A 15,431-nucleotide genomic window follows, 5' to 3' on the forward strand; every position below is an offset into this window, starting at 1 on the left:
AAGGAACTGAACAGTCACTTCAGAGAAGAAATACAAATGGTCAAAAATATATGAAACAATGTTCAACATTAGAGAAATGCAAATTAAAATTACACTGAGATTCCATCTCACTCCAGTCAGAATAGCAATTATTAAAAATACAATTAACAATAAATGTTGGTGAGGATGTGGGGATAAAGGTACACTCATACATTGCTGGTAAGACCACAAATTGGTGCAACCACTATGGAAAGCAGTATGGAGATTCCTCAGAAAACTTGGAATGGAACCACCATTTGACTCAGTTATTCCACTCATTGGAATATACCCAAAGGAAACTTAAAATCGGCATACTACAGTGATGTGGCCACATCAATGTTTATAGCAGCTCAATTCACAATAGCCAAGCTATGGAACCGACCTAGGTGCCCTTTAACAGATGAATGGATAAAGAATATGTGGTATATATACACAATGGAATATTCCTCAGTCATAAAGAAGAATGAAATTATGGTATTTCCAGGTAAATGGATGGAAGAGGAGATTATCATGCTAAGTGAATTAAGCCAATCTCAAAAAACCAAAGGCTGAATGTTCTCTCTGAAATGTGGATGCTAACACACAATACATGGGGTGGGGAAGAGAAGTTCATTGGATTTGTTGAAGGGGAATGAAGGGAAGGGAAGGGGATGAAAATAGAAAATACAGTAGAATTAATTGCTCATAGCTTTCCTAGCCTTGTATTTGAATACTCACACTAGGTATGCAAACCTAGTTTAATAAATAAAGGAAACACAGGTGACATTGTGTACACATTGAGTACAACCATAAGAACAGTATCCTTTTATTATTATTATTATTATTAATTAAGTCATTTATTAGACATATCTTTTATATAATACCAGTTGTAAGACTAAAAAAAACTCCACATAGATTCATTAACTTTAGGAGGTTAATACATAAGAGGGAAGCTAGATTTTTTATACAAATATGACTTAAGATGGATACAAAAACTAAGGATTTAAACTTATCTGGCTTGGGGATATAGCATAGTGGCAGAACGCTTGTCTAGCATGCATGAGATCTTGGGTTCCATCTCCAGCATTTCAAAAACAAAACAAAAAATGTTTGTCAATGTAAGAGAGGCAGTGATTTGTTAGCACCAATTAAACCAAAAAGAAATCTCAACATAACCAAGTGAAATGAGAAATTGTGGGAATGTAACATTTTGTCCTGATCACCTTTCCTCATAATCTAATCTAGGATCCTAAGGCAAATTTAACCAATAGGACATAGGAGTTGGGGCTGGTGGAATAAGCGGTTATAGGTAGTTACCAATATAGACTCAATTATCAATACAGTCTTTTCCAAAATGTCTGTCATTAGCTATTGGTGCTGCCTCAGTTTACCTGAAATTATTGTATACCTAGTGAAGCTAAAAAATAATTGCTTGCTTTAAAGGGATGTAGGGATCTTGAATTTTCTAATGCTTCCTGCTTTCCAAATGGAATTGGAAAGGGGTAGGTTTCCCAAAACAAAGCAAGTATGAAGCCTAGCAGGGACGATAAGGACAAAAGATGGCTAAACAGAAAAGAATAAAACAAAAAGGGGAAATCCTGAAAAATCTATGTATATAAAAACCAATCCAAACAATCTAAACATATACAAGTGTAAAGCTTTAACATCTAAATACCCAAATATTGGACCAATCCATGCTGTCCCCTTTTCCCACAAAATACAAGACACTGTACAAGATACTGTACTAATTTCAACCACTAGTTGAAAATACGTGGTTAAGAAGAGGATTTTGGATTCAAAGTCATCAAAGTACCAATTTAAAAATAACTTTTATAAACATATTTTGATAAAGGCCATAGAAACACTTGTCACATTGTTCAAATGCTCCCTGGCAAGACTTCTGATGAGACCAAGCAGATCTCACGATATCAAGAGAGTATCATAGAAATAAAGCCAGTATGACTAAATCCCAATCAAGTCACATGAAGTGCCTCATGTACAATACAAACCTAGTTTAATAAATAAAGGAAACACAGGTGACTGTACTCTGGGAGAACCTTCAGTTCTTCATGGCCTGTTCATAATCTTGTCTGAGACTCTACTGCCACTTGAGTTAGTCCAAGTACGGCCATGAAGTTTGTCGCCATCTTGCCTTGCTGATGCCACTGTGCCAGGTTGTACCCAGACACCAGCTGGCACATGAGGAATTCATGCTCATGAGGATCATGTGTATCACCAATGGAGTCATTTTCTCCAGGCCAAGCTGGCAAACCCACTTCTCAGCTTTGCTTCTCAAAGTAACAGTAGTCCAAAAACTTTTTCCAGAGTGAACTTCGGGTCCCCAGGTTTTGTTTCTTCAGAAATGCACTCAGTTGTCTTTTCCGGAATGTCTGCTACTCCCACCAAGTCCTTACAGAAACTCTGGATTCCAAATATCGTGGCGTCTTCCACATGTCTCTGGGTTCTTCTTGTGTTTTCACAATCAGCTACAACTGTCTGGTATCTCAGTGTTAAATCCTGGGCTTCCTTCTCCCGTTTAACAGCTTTTAGCTTTAAGGCTCGTTCAGCAAGAGAGAGCCCAGGCTTATCGGGAGGGTCCTCAGAACTGCAGTCTTCACCAGCAGTTCTCTGGGTGGCAGTGCTGAATGGGTGCAGCCATACCCAGAAGGGTTTATTTTTTCTTCCTGATCATTTCTCTACCTCACCAACAAACTGCCAAAAGAACTGCTATTCAAGGCCAGGAGGCCAAGAACAGGATCCTGATTAGAATAAGTTGTACTCTGTGTATGCATGATATGCCAAAATACATTCTACTGTCACGTACAACTAAAAAGAACAAATAAAAAAAGAAAAAAGGTAGTTATCATTTCTTTCAATTGCAAGTGAACTCACAGTCACCTCAACATAAAAAGTTTAAAACATTGTATTAAATCAGTATTTTGCTTGATAACTGAGTTGTTTTGTTTTGTTTTTTTGCACCCGCTAAATTTTTTCCTGTGACAGGTGTCTCCTCACACTTAGGCTGAGTGCCACTTTCTAGTAAATTATCTTAGGCAAATAAGATATCCTCCCTAAGTTTCGGTGTCTTCATATCATATGCAAAATGGGAATGACAGCAGTTCTTATTTTGGGGGTTTTTGTCAGGATTAAATGATAACACATGTAAAATAACTATTCTAGTTAGTTATATAATTATATCGGAACATGGCAACTAGAGTGTATAAAAATGGGCACACATGATTATAGGGCTTGGGTTAGAAGAAGAGTTTATTTTGTTTAATGACAAGTGACAGGGCCAGTGAGGGTCCCCAAAATGTAGCCCTCTATGCTTGTTTTAATGCTCTGCTGTCACCACCTTGAAATTCTTATTAATTTTTCAACAAGAGGCCACGTGTTATATTCACACACACACACATGCTCTTTTCCTTGTTTTTCTTGTTAGTATTTGTTCTGCATCACTCCACAGATAGGTAACTAGTCCTGTTCTCTCCACCACCCTGACTTTTTCAGCACTGGGAAATGAACTCAGGGCCTCACACATGCTAGGCAAGTGCTCTTCTCTTTGAGCTACACTCCCAATTCTTTTTCTCTTTGAGACAGGGTCTCATTAATTTGCCCAGGCTGGCCTTGAACTTATGGTCCTCCTGCCTCAGCCTTCAGAGTCACTGAGATTAGAGTCATGCACCACAGCACCCAGCTCAACTCTGTCTCTCTTTATTCATAGCGTGAGAGAGAGAGAGAGCGAGACTGGCAGAGTCACTGTCTCCTCCCTGCGTGAAGACAGAATGTCTCTTACCTCAGCAGCCAGGGCTGTTGGTTCACCCCGAGAGGCAGCTCTGCTCTCAAAGCTGTTCTCCATAACTCAGTCCCTTTGTGACAGCTCCTCATTCCGTGATGTTCTTCAGATCCTACCAAAATAACATTTATCTGCAGGTGGAAACCTCACTGGCTTTGTGAGTGTATGGCGAGCGGTGGCCTTGTGTGGGCTTTCCCTCCAATTTTGTGGGTTTGAGTACTTTTGCCTGATCATTTTTCATTAGGTTAAAGAATTTTGTGGACAAGATCGGGGCTTTGCTTAGCCACAGTGAAAATAACAGTCTGTGGGTCTTGAAGAAACAGAGGAGGCTCAAGAAGAAAAACACAGAAAATCACTAAATTATTACTTTAGTAATATTTCCAAATTGTCAAAACCACTCTGAAGGCTGTCTTGCTCATGAGAGGCATTCTTGGGGTTTTACAGACAGCGTGGGGAAGGAATTACTCTGTCAGATGGCTGAGGATGTAGCTAGTAAAATGATCCGGCAGAGCAATATTGTCTTTGGAGCTGACAAGGGTGAGTCCTATTTATCCAGGTGCAGTGCTCATGTGCAAATGTGTCCACTCAGCCCTCCGCCTGTAGGCCCTGCCAAGATGGCCAGGTGTTGCCCTGGGCTAGCAGGTTTAGTGTTGGGAAGGTTGCACCTTGCCTGAAGCTGGGGGAGCCAGGAAGGGCGTCAGTGGCACCTCATGGTGAAATGATGTGCCTGCGATAACAAAGGAAAGAACTCTAAACCAAAGGAGCCCACAGTAGAGGAGTTCCAACCAAGCTTAGAAGTGATGAAAGTGAAAAGAAAACTTAGCTGGGGTTGGAACTGTGGCGAGGGTTGTGACAGTTCATAAATCAGTGAGTCTGGAAAATGTTAAGTCTCAACAATAAAACTGAGAAGTTGCAATACTGTCATTAAACTCGTATTATTTTAAAAATAGTAATTGTTAACATGTGTGTGTGTCTTCCCTCTGCAGATATATCTTATTTATTCATAGGAAAGCCTGCATTCTCTGGGAGAGAGTGTAGTGTATTGGCTCATGAAATGGGTTCTGCCACTGCCAGCCATGTGATCATGGGTGGGCTGGTTAAGATCTCTGAACCTCGGATTATGCATCGGTAAACCAGGTTTAATAATAATCGTCTCTATAGATGTGGTTTTCAAATATTTCTTGGAATAAGAAAGACAATTTAATATCACAATACAATATGCTAGACACAAACATATATCCACACAGGTATAATTAAAACAGAGTTTTTATTAAATGATGTGTCCCATTATTATATTTGGTTCACTCTTTTTCCTTTGCATTTTATTGAAGAAATACTGGTTGTGACCCACTAATGTGATTTCATAACTTAATGTTTCAAAAATACTGTGGAAGATTAATATGCATACTAAAAAATACAATTTACATAAAATGCTTAACTCACAATACTTGGTCAATATATATAAATTTCTGTTTTTCTTCCTTCTTGACCTATCGGACTTAACATTCACTACAATTTGTTTATGTATAATGTTTATGGAGTTGTCGTAATACAGCTAATACAGTAAACTAAAGATGTTAAGTTTCGAAGTATCAGTTCTGAGTTGATGTGGCTGATGATAAGCTGTTAGACACCTTGGCTATTCACTGAGGATTTATGTGATCCTGGGTTATATTTAGTTTACAACAAAACTAATCAACAATACAAGAAATAAGCTTTTCAAAATTGCTATACATGGATTGTTAGGGATAACACTTGTATTTTCAACTCAGGCTTCAGATTAGGACAATTTGGAGAACTTTTAAAATATGGCCAATGACATTCTTCTAATAGTCTGCATAGAGCCTGAACATCAAGATTTTCCAACATGGCCTCAGGTTAATCCAACGCGCAGTCAGGGTTAAGAGCTGCTGCGTTTTACAGTGCTGAGACTAAGACACCAGTAGGATAAAGAAAAGTAGATATAACATAGTGAGAACTTTTCACCACTCCTCCAACACCCTAATCCCATCAAATATTATCTCTGCTGGAAGACAAGTTCTGGCAATTTGTTTGAATCATGGTATGCATTTACCAGTTGTAAAGTGAAATTTCCTTGCACATATTCTCAATGCAGATTTCTTGCTAATTCCAACCAGCTGGTGTCTGGGTTGGTGTGAACTGTGGGGTCTGTTTGTCATTCTATCTTCCTGGGCCACCTCAGGAGGGTAGAGACTGTCCAGCTGCCTCAAGCCTGCTATCTATAGCAGTTTATAGTAAGTATCTTCTTCCTCTTTGTCCCCAACACCTTGGGCCACACCTCTGCTGTAATGCCCTGCAGATTATGTTATACTCCATCTTTTTCTAAGCTTCCATCCCTCATAGGCCGTGTTTAGACCATACTCTGTGTTTTGGATGCCTTTATGTTTCCCCCACCTAGCACAGGGCCTGAGTTTTTGCAGGGGTTCAGAACATTTTGCTGAATAAATAAATGAATGACTTTAGTATTCAGAGAAGTCGGTGGCTGTCTGGGAGGCTGGGGCAGAGTTTGGCATTACAGCCTCTCTTGACCTGTTCTTTGGATCACTCCAATCCTTTTGCTGGAAATGGGGGTTTTCTTTATTGTAATATCAAAGGGAAGTAAGTCAAAACCTGGTGTCATTTGCTCACAATTAAAAATCCATAAATTGGAAAGCCCTGTGCCAGGGACCTCAAACTCTGTGATGGATTTCTGGTTTCTGAGCACTAGTAGCCCTAGTAACGTGGCCAGTTGTCTCCTGTTTTGGAAGCCAATATGATACAGCAGAGAAATCAAATCTCCTGAGAACTAAAGGTTTTCAAGTGCATGCTACCCTCCTAGCTGGGGCTGGAGTTCCTTAGCCCAGGGCCTGGACTTCTGGCCATTGGCAATGGTCATGATCTAATACATCAGACTGGTGAAGAAGCAGTTTGAAAAGTATGATTTTTCAAATCAACCAAGAAAGCTGGTTAATTTTTCTTGGAAGGACTAGATGAGTCTGGGTGATCCTGGTCTTTGCAGGGAAGCAAAGGAGATCATAAGTTACAAACATGAAATGCCTGTGTTTGATCTCTCTCCCTTCTCAGAACAGTTTTTTTTTGGGGGGGGGATGGGGGAGGTACTAGGGATTGGACTCAGAGGCACTCAGCCAACGAGTCACATCCCCAGCCCTATTTTGTATTTTATTTAGAGACAGGGCCTCACTGAGTTGCTTAGCACCTCACTTTTGCTGAAGCTGGCTTTGAACTCGAGATCCTCCTATCTCAGCCTCCCAAGTAGCTGGGATCACAGGCATGAGCCACTGTGCCTGGGTTCAGAACATTTTTATGCACCATAGATTATTTACTTCTAATCTGAACATGTAGCAAATATCAAAAATATCAAGTCTTTGGAAGACACTAAAAACCAATCATAATCTCATTCTACAGAGGAAACATTGGTGGTATTTTTGCATGTACATTTGCTCTCTTTTTATTAGGTGTGTGTTTATATTTGTGTTTGTATAAAACAATATTATATTTAACTTCATAACCAAGCTTTTCACATAAAATACACTATAAGGGCTAGGAGTATAGTTCAATGGTAGAGTACCTGCCTAGCATGCATAAAGTTCTAGGTTCAATTCCCACTACTTCAAATAAATAAATATAAATAAATAAATAAATATCTGTGCTTCTAAACTGTTTATCTATGCTTATTTAGTTACTGAAATTTCTCTTAAATAGACCTTGAGAAGTACATTCTTTACCTAGTCTAGCAATCTGGTACCAGGAATTACTTATGATTGTTGGTGCATCTGTGGAAAGACATTCAGGTCATTCTGGGTTAAATCTCTTTCTCTGTTTATAGAAATCAAAATCTCTGCTAAGCACAGTAAGTGCTTGATGAACTCAGGAGGTGTTCAGTTATGTGAATGGGATTGAGCAACTCAGGTATATCCACAATTAGGTGTGGGTTTGAAGGTCATATCAAAGAATCTTGTAGAGGCTGAAGTTCATCTCAGGCACCCTTTCATGAGACAGTCTGAGGGACATAACTGGACATACATGATCCACTGACTCCTGATCTATGTAGAACCACAAGGTCTGTTCTTAAGACCTTCAACTCTCTGGGTCTTCATTTCTTCATCCTCAATAATGGTGATCCTGACACTTAGCTCACAGGGAGGTGATGTAAAGGACGTGAGAGTTGTTGGGAAGGGTTATGAAAAAGAGCTTTCCATGGACCCTCAATTGAGTAGGATTTCTGCCCTTTTTAGAACATATATCAAAACATGATTATTTCGAATTCCCTCTGATGAAGAAATATGACTGAATAGGTATCCTGAAAAAGCTCTTGTTTTTCCAGTTTCAAACTGGGGTTTCACATGTAAGTGTTTTTATTTATTTTCATGACATATGCAACCAGTGCACCTTTTGGTCTCTTGGAATCTGGTTTGTTTAATAACGTCATCTTCCAGCTGTGCTTGATTTGCTTTTGATGAGCACTCACTCTAAACACTATGCAAACATCAGGTTTAGGTTATGTTGACAGGAAAGGAAATACTGGAGGCCCATGTGGCTTATTCATTTATTTGTCTGTGTATTAAGTCATTCAACAAACACTGAACATTCCCTTTGTATATGCTGCGATAAATGTTGGATACAGAGGTGAAAGGGACCATCTTTGACCCTCAGAAACGCACATTCCCGTGAAACTGGAAGACTTGTCAAGAAATTATGTTGCAATCTGATAGAGTTATAGTAATTTGCTAAATATTCTTGAGCTCCTTCTCTGTGCCAGAGAGTTTTCTGAGGCTGAGATATAATTGTGCATGCACAGCACTTGGCTCCCCAAAGATAATGCACTGGTTGGAAGAAAGTTACAATTTGGCTGTCCTGAATGCTGAGATGAAGGCATTGAACTTTATGTTTGTGTTTTGAATAAGTTTTCAATGGCAATGAGGAAAATGGATTTCTTGGTGAGGGGAGTGGGCATGAACATTGTCAGGGAGAAAGGTTAGGAGTCTTATCCAGTTATCTAAGAGAAAAATGAGCCTATAATCCCAGTAACTCTGGAGGCTGAGGCAGAAGGATTGCAAGTGTGAGACCAGTCTGGGAAACTTAGTGAGACCCTGAGACCCTGTCTCAAAAGTTAAATTAAATTAAATTAAATTAAATTTAAAAGTCTAGGAATATATCTCAGTAATAGTGTGCCCCTGGGTTCAATACCCACCACCACAATAACATAACATAACATAAAATTAAAATGATAAGTGCTTGAATTAAAAGCAGCAGTGGTGATAAAAGAGACGAAGGGATGGATGGAATGGAAACCCAGGAGACAGAATCTATAGATCTATAAAATATAAATTGGAACATTGGATGAGAACTATTGAAGGGGTTGGATTCAGGGATGGCTAGGTTTTGGTTTTAGGGACTTAAGTGATTGATGTGTTGTGATGCAGTGGGACCATTCAAAATTATCCTGCATGTTCCTTCATTAATTTTTAGGTTGCCATGTAAAGAAGGCACCACTGTCCATGGTACAGAGAGATGGCTTGCTGACTTGCGCAAGTCCTTTCAGGTTAGGAATACAGTTTTAGTATATATGTGTTTTTATATATGCATATTTAGGGTGCATATATAGATACACATGTAAATTTGACATAAACACTGACCTCCACTTGGCTAAGTGATCACCCATGTGTTTATGGACATCACTTTCTTCTTCTTCTTTTTTTTTAATGACATGTTATTGTAATAGGACAGTACTGAAATCATGTTCATGGGTTCTAAAGGCAGACTACCTGGGCACAAGCCCTGGTTCCATCTCTTACTTGCAAAGGGACCTGGTGTGCATAAAGTAACCATGTCTTCTCTGTGTGTCTGATCTCTATAAAACCACCATTACAATTGCACCTGCCACACAGGAATGTTTGGGGGATTAAATTAGTTGATTCATGGCAATTCATTTAGAATGCATCCTACCTGGTACATGGCAAGTGCTCTCTGATGGTTATCTCTTATCATTTCCTATTATCTCTTTTTGCCAAAAACATCTCCATGAGAACAAATCCTCTAAAGGTCCCTATTGCTTGAATGGTGTCTCTGTTGCTGACACACAGGGCCCTAGCTCCATGCTAGACTCTGTATCGTGGCTATGCATATATTACCTCCTTCAGTGTCACAGCAGAGTTGTGTGCACCTGCCTGTAGATCATATCCAGGTGTTATGGATGCAGCAATTGGAGATGTTATGCAACTTGTCCCAAATAATTACAGAGCTGGCAGGTAGAGGAAGCAGGAACAAAAGTGGACCACCTGACTAATGCACATAGTCATAATTCAGGCTGCTGTGAGGGTAACCAGGAACCAGAGCACCTGCTATTTCCAGCAGGACACTGGTAGGAAGGGCCTCATTATTCCAACCTCAGAGACACATTGCTTCTCTGAGTTGAAGAGCTGAAGCTGTGCCACACAAAATGATGAAGTGCCACCTAGGAGGTCTTCCATCATTTAAATGACAGATGGTGTTTCTTCCTTTATCTCGCTCCCAGCCATCCAGCCTGCCACAATCAAGTGCCCCTCTCCTGTTACTCTTTCTGAGATTTAGACTATTTATAGAATCTTTGAAACAAAAGATATAAATGCAAGTGGCAAAATATTGTAACAATGTGATATGAAAAAGATTATTTTAAATGCCAATCAACTCAACTGGGTTGTCTGAATGGGAAGAGCCACTTAGAAGAGAATATGCTTTGAATACACAATGGCCTGAGTGATCCGTTTATCCATTTCCATACCAACACCTTCATCTTGTTGGAACTTGGTAAATATCAGGCCCCATCTTTCATTTTGCCTTTCAATTAGATTCCTTTCCTGCACATGCTGTTGATGTGAGTTGCCATCTTTCCTGAAGCTAGCCCTGGTGCACAAATGGCACAGGCCATTTGATACAATGTGAAATATGAATAACTCCCCTGTCTTTTTCAATTTCAAGCTGGGACACTCTGGGGGAATTTATGAATAAGCTATTGATGTAGGTTCTTTCCCTGGTTCTGAAACATGGGAACTTTGTCCCATATCCCAGGTCACAGATTTTAATCTTAATTCAGGCTTCTATTTCTTAGGATCCATTTCAGCCTAAAATGTCTTCCACAGACAGCTTTGAGAAGGCTGTGGCAATCTTTGAATCTGATGCTGAAAACAAACACATCTTCCCTTTCCCCACCACCCTCTGCAGTCTCTCATGTCATTCTCTGCTGGAGAAAGAAATCTGGCTTTCATGCAAGTCAGATGTGCTGTTTTATTTTATTTTAATTTTTTTAGGTGTGCTGTTTTAGCTCAGCTGAATATTTGAGAATCTATATGCTAAAAGCAGACAACATAGATAAGCTGCATGAATCTAGCAACAATCCATTGCTTTTATTAAAGATTCATTCCTGATATTCTTTATGTTGAGAGCTTCCCTTGAACCACTAAGATGATCTACAAAACCCAATTCACAACTCTTATGTATATTTTAAAAATATGGCCTTTAATTACTACAAAGATTAGAAGTAAATGAGAAGTTCACTAAATTATTGGTTTGGTAAGGATGCATTCTCAGCGACTCAGGTGTGGCTTCCGTATTTCATCTCTGAATACACTAATGTGAGTATGGTGAGTTGGAATGTGACTAGGAGGCTAAAACCTATACAGTGAAACCTTAAAACATTACTGAGAGAAATGAAAGAAAACTTGGTTAAAACTACCATTGTATTCTGTATTTTAAATTTACCAGTTGGGTATTTCTCATGGACCAAATGATTTACAAAATACTTAATATACATCATCTCATTTCATTTTCACATCAAATTTAAATGGCTAAAATTAATTATCTTCATCTTGCCCATGGGAAAACTGAGGTTCTGGGAGATGAAGTCACTTGTCCAGAGTCATACAATTAACCAGTAGTTTTTGATTGAAGTACAGGGCTAACATTTATTGAGCTTTTACTATGAACTCAGCCACTATTCTAAATACTTTACATTGATTAAACCCATTTAATCTTTACCAAGCTCTGTGCTTGAAGAAATGAAGGTCTCAAGAGGTGAAGATTATTTGCCTAAGAGCACGCAGTTAGACAATTGGAGAGATGAACTAAGAACCTAGATCCTCTGGCTCCAAAATTTCTCCCCTGACCATTGTACCTTTGGGGTTCTCTATAAAACCCTGGCTCCCCATTTCTTTCACCTCAGCTACACTGCTGAACCCCCTTTCCTACTTTATTTTTACTGTTACACTTCTTATAGTTGAAATACTTCATGCTTGCTTGAGTATGTTTCTTGGCTTTTCTTTTGGGGTCATCTCCTCCACAAAAATGTAGCTCCAGGACAAACATCATTATCCTAGGTACATGTATGATTGCACAAATGTACAACCTACTTCATGTACAACCAAAGAAGTGAAAAATTACTCCACTTGTGTACAATGAATCAAAGAGCTTTCTACTGTCATGTATAACTGGTTAGAACTAAGAAAGAAAAGAAAGAAAGAAAGAAAGAAAGAAAGAAAGAAAGAAAGAAAGAAAGAAAAAGAAAGAAAGAAAATGTAGCTCCAAGAGAGCAGAGATGTCTTGCTTCCTATTTCACAGCTGTATCCTGGTTGTAGTTCCATTTCCTGGCTCATCCATGAACTGATAAATGTGGACCAGTGCGGGCATATGGGTAAGCTCCTGAGAACTGGCAGCTACTCAAGGTCTGCCCTGTTCTCATTCTGCTTGCAGTGGTGATTTTGAATCCAATTGAGTATAATGGTGGGTATATCAAACAAATTACTGTGGGCCAAGGAGTGAATCAGAAGTCAAGAAGTAATTCAGATGAAGGAAGGGAAGATGGGGGATGTGGGATAGTTGCTGGTGGGAGTGTATATCTGTGGGACCAAAGGCTTGGAAACTAAGAGGAAAGAGCAAGAGAAAGAAGAACTGAGTGGAGGTGATTGAAGCTCAGCAAGGGAGACAGGAATTGGGTTAAGCACTCTAGCAGGGCTGGGGGGCAAGCTTCTGAAGCAGAGCAAAGTGAGGGGATGGCTGCTAATTATTAGGAGAAACTTGATGTGAAGAGAAACTGGGAGAGTGCCTATTAGATGCCCTTTATCACCCTAGCATAATAGCAGGGTAAAGCTTTCCACAGATGACATTGCAGAAAATTCTGTTTTTTTTTTTTTTTTTTTTTTAAATGATGTCAGATAAAATGATGGTTTGCCATTCCTGAAATAAGGAACAGACTGAACTTCACCTCATCAAAGACATAAATTTCTTGTAGGCAATCAGTAACAATGACAGGAAATCAAGACGGGGCTGTAATTAGTGTGAAATTGCTCTCTGTAAAACGGTTAGTAAAAGAGACCGTGGTGATGGAGGAGCCCTGGCTTGAGCTGTTTCATGGACTCTGCTTTTACAGGAAGGAAGCAATTACTTCATGTCGTGGTGTTCTCATGAGGTCTAGCAAAGATTTATATCAGTAGCAAAAAGGGAGAGCCTCCCTGCCCAAGTGACATGGTCCCTTGCTTTCTTAGATGGCAGAACCCCCAGGGGTTCTGGCCACCATGACAATCATTCTGTTTCATTTACATCTCAGGTGGCTTGGTTCAGTCAACATGAGACCTGCATCGGGTTTGCTGCCTAGAACTTGGCCATGACCTTATTGTCTTCCCAATGCTCTCCAGGGCATTAATCTTTCCTCTTTTTCTCTTACTGATAACTATTTTCATTCTCCAGAAATCCTTCCACTCAGAAACTCAGTCCTTCCCTTCATCTTCTATTGCTGAGCAACAAAATCATCCCCAATTTGGTGACTTACAACAGAAAACATTTACTACCTCACAGTTTCTGTGTCAGGAGTTTGGGAACAGACTAGCTGGTGTTTCTGCCTGGGGGTTGCTCACCAGACTGCAGCAGCGGTTTGTCTTGGGCTGCAATCTCAACAGAAGGCTCTCCTGGAGGCAGACCAACTTCCAAGTTGGACCTCGTCCTGGGGAAGCTCACACTATGGAGGCTGCTGCCCTTAGAGCGAGCAAGAGAAGTCAGGCAAAATGAAAGGGTGTCTTTGTAACCTAATCTCATAAGTGAAATCCTGTCACTTTTGCCAAATTCTATTCATTAGAAGTAAGTCACAAGGTCTAGGCCACACTCAAGTAGAGAGAAAGGCACAACTATCAGGAGGTGAGGATGTGAGGACAAGCTTAGAAACCACCTTCCATGCTCACATTGGCTGCTTCCCCCATTCCATCCTCCTAATTTTCCTAAAAGTCATAAGTAAAGGATAACCATGCCCAGAGATCTCCTTGAGTCTAATTGTTGTAATCACCGTGCCTAGATGGCATGGACTCTTCTCTCCCCTAAATTTTGTTCACATATTTGAAACCAATGGCACTACTACAATGCACCAAGAGGACACGAAAATGTTTATTGTTCAAACAATGAGGTCTGAGGAGAGCAGGGCTGACTCCTGAGCTGATCCAAAATGACTTGAGAGAGAACAAGGAAAAAAGAACGGTTTAGGGATATTGTGGTGGTTAGGGGCTGGGGCTGGGGATAGGGTTCCTGTGTGTGGAGCAGAGCTTGTGTGGTTTAAATTGCTGCTGGGGACATTGGAGGACATATGTAGACTTTCCTTTTTTACAATTATTTTTCTTATGGTGCCAAGGACAAAGCCCAGGGCTCTCACATGCTAGGCAAGTGCTCTACCACTGAGCTATATCTCCAGCTTATGTAGGTTTTCCTAACTGTTTTTTCAGATGTGGGGCAGAAGGTAAAAGGGAAGTGGTGGGATGTGAAAACTGTCTGCAGTCAAACATCAAAAGTGGAGTCAGAGTCTTAATTACATGATTGAACTTGGAATTTGGTGGATAAGGTTGGGTGTTGACATTCTCAAACCTGATTCTGCAGTGGATCTGATGAGTGAGGTACTCATCCACACGTGGACACATATACCCGAAAAGGGCTTTACATCCTCAGTAAGGAGGAACTATGAATAAATGTGGATGATCTCACTTACACGTGGAATCTAAAGGAGTTGAATTTATCAAAGCAAAGAGTAGATTGGTGTTTACTAAGGACTGGAATTTTGGAGATGGTCAAAGAATACAAAGTTTCAGACAGAAAGAATAAGTTAAAAGACATCCCTTGTGCAGTATGGTGATTATAGTTAATAATTAAGTATTACATTCTTGGAAATTTTTAAGAGAGAAGATGTTAAGTGTTCTCATTACTACTAAAGCATAAGTATATGAGGTAATACATATGTTAATAGCTTGATTTAGCCATTCTCCAATATCTGCATATTTCAAAACATGTTATACGCCTTTATGCATGTAAAGATATGTACATTTTTTTTAAAGTGTGCCTGATATTTCTATATACATACCAAAATCTTTGAGTACTTGTGTCTTCAAAATAGATATCGTCAAGAATTTTTCTCTTACCCTTGCAGGTTACAATGTTAGGGTTTTTCCATTGTAAATAATTTAGCATTTGGTCAATTGCCCTCAGAAATTTGCATTTTAATAAAAGCAACATAAGTATACAACTTCTATTTTTTTTTTAAATTTTAAGGCTACTTTTTAGAAACAATAGTCTGCTAAGAATCTATTCCTTTATAAAAAATAAGCTTTATTGA

At 39.5% G+C, this 15,431-nt stretch overlaps 1 pseudogene; it reads right to left on the reverse strand.

Moving 5' to 3' along the window:
* Window positions 1–2,075: 2,075 nt before the first annotated feature.
* On the reverse strand, window positions 2,076–14,742 carry LOC124107045 (grpE protein homolog 2, mitochondrial-like; annotated as a pseudogene).
* Between the last annotated feature and the right edge of the window lie 689 nt (window positions 14,743–15,431).

Source organism: Marmota monax, unplaced genomic scaffold (assembly GCF_021218885.2).
Source record: "Marmota monax isolate L192 unplaced genomic scaffold, Marmota_monax_Labrador192_F-V1.1 WCK01_AAM20220418_F8-fsc00003, whole genome shotgun sequence".
In the NCBI taxonomy this organism is placed as follows: Eukaryota; Metazoa; Chordata; class Mammalia; order Rodentia; family Sciuridae; genus Marmota; species Marmota monax.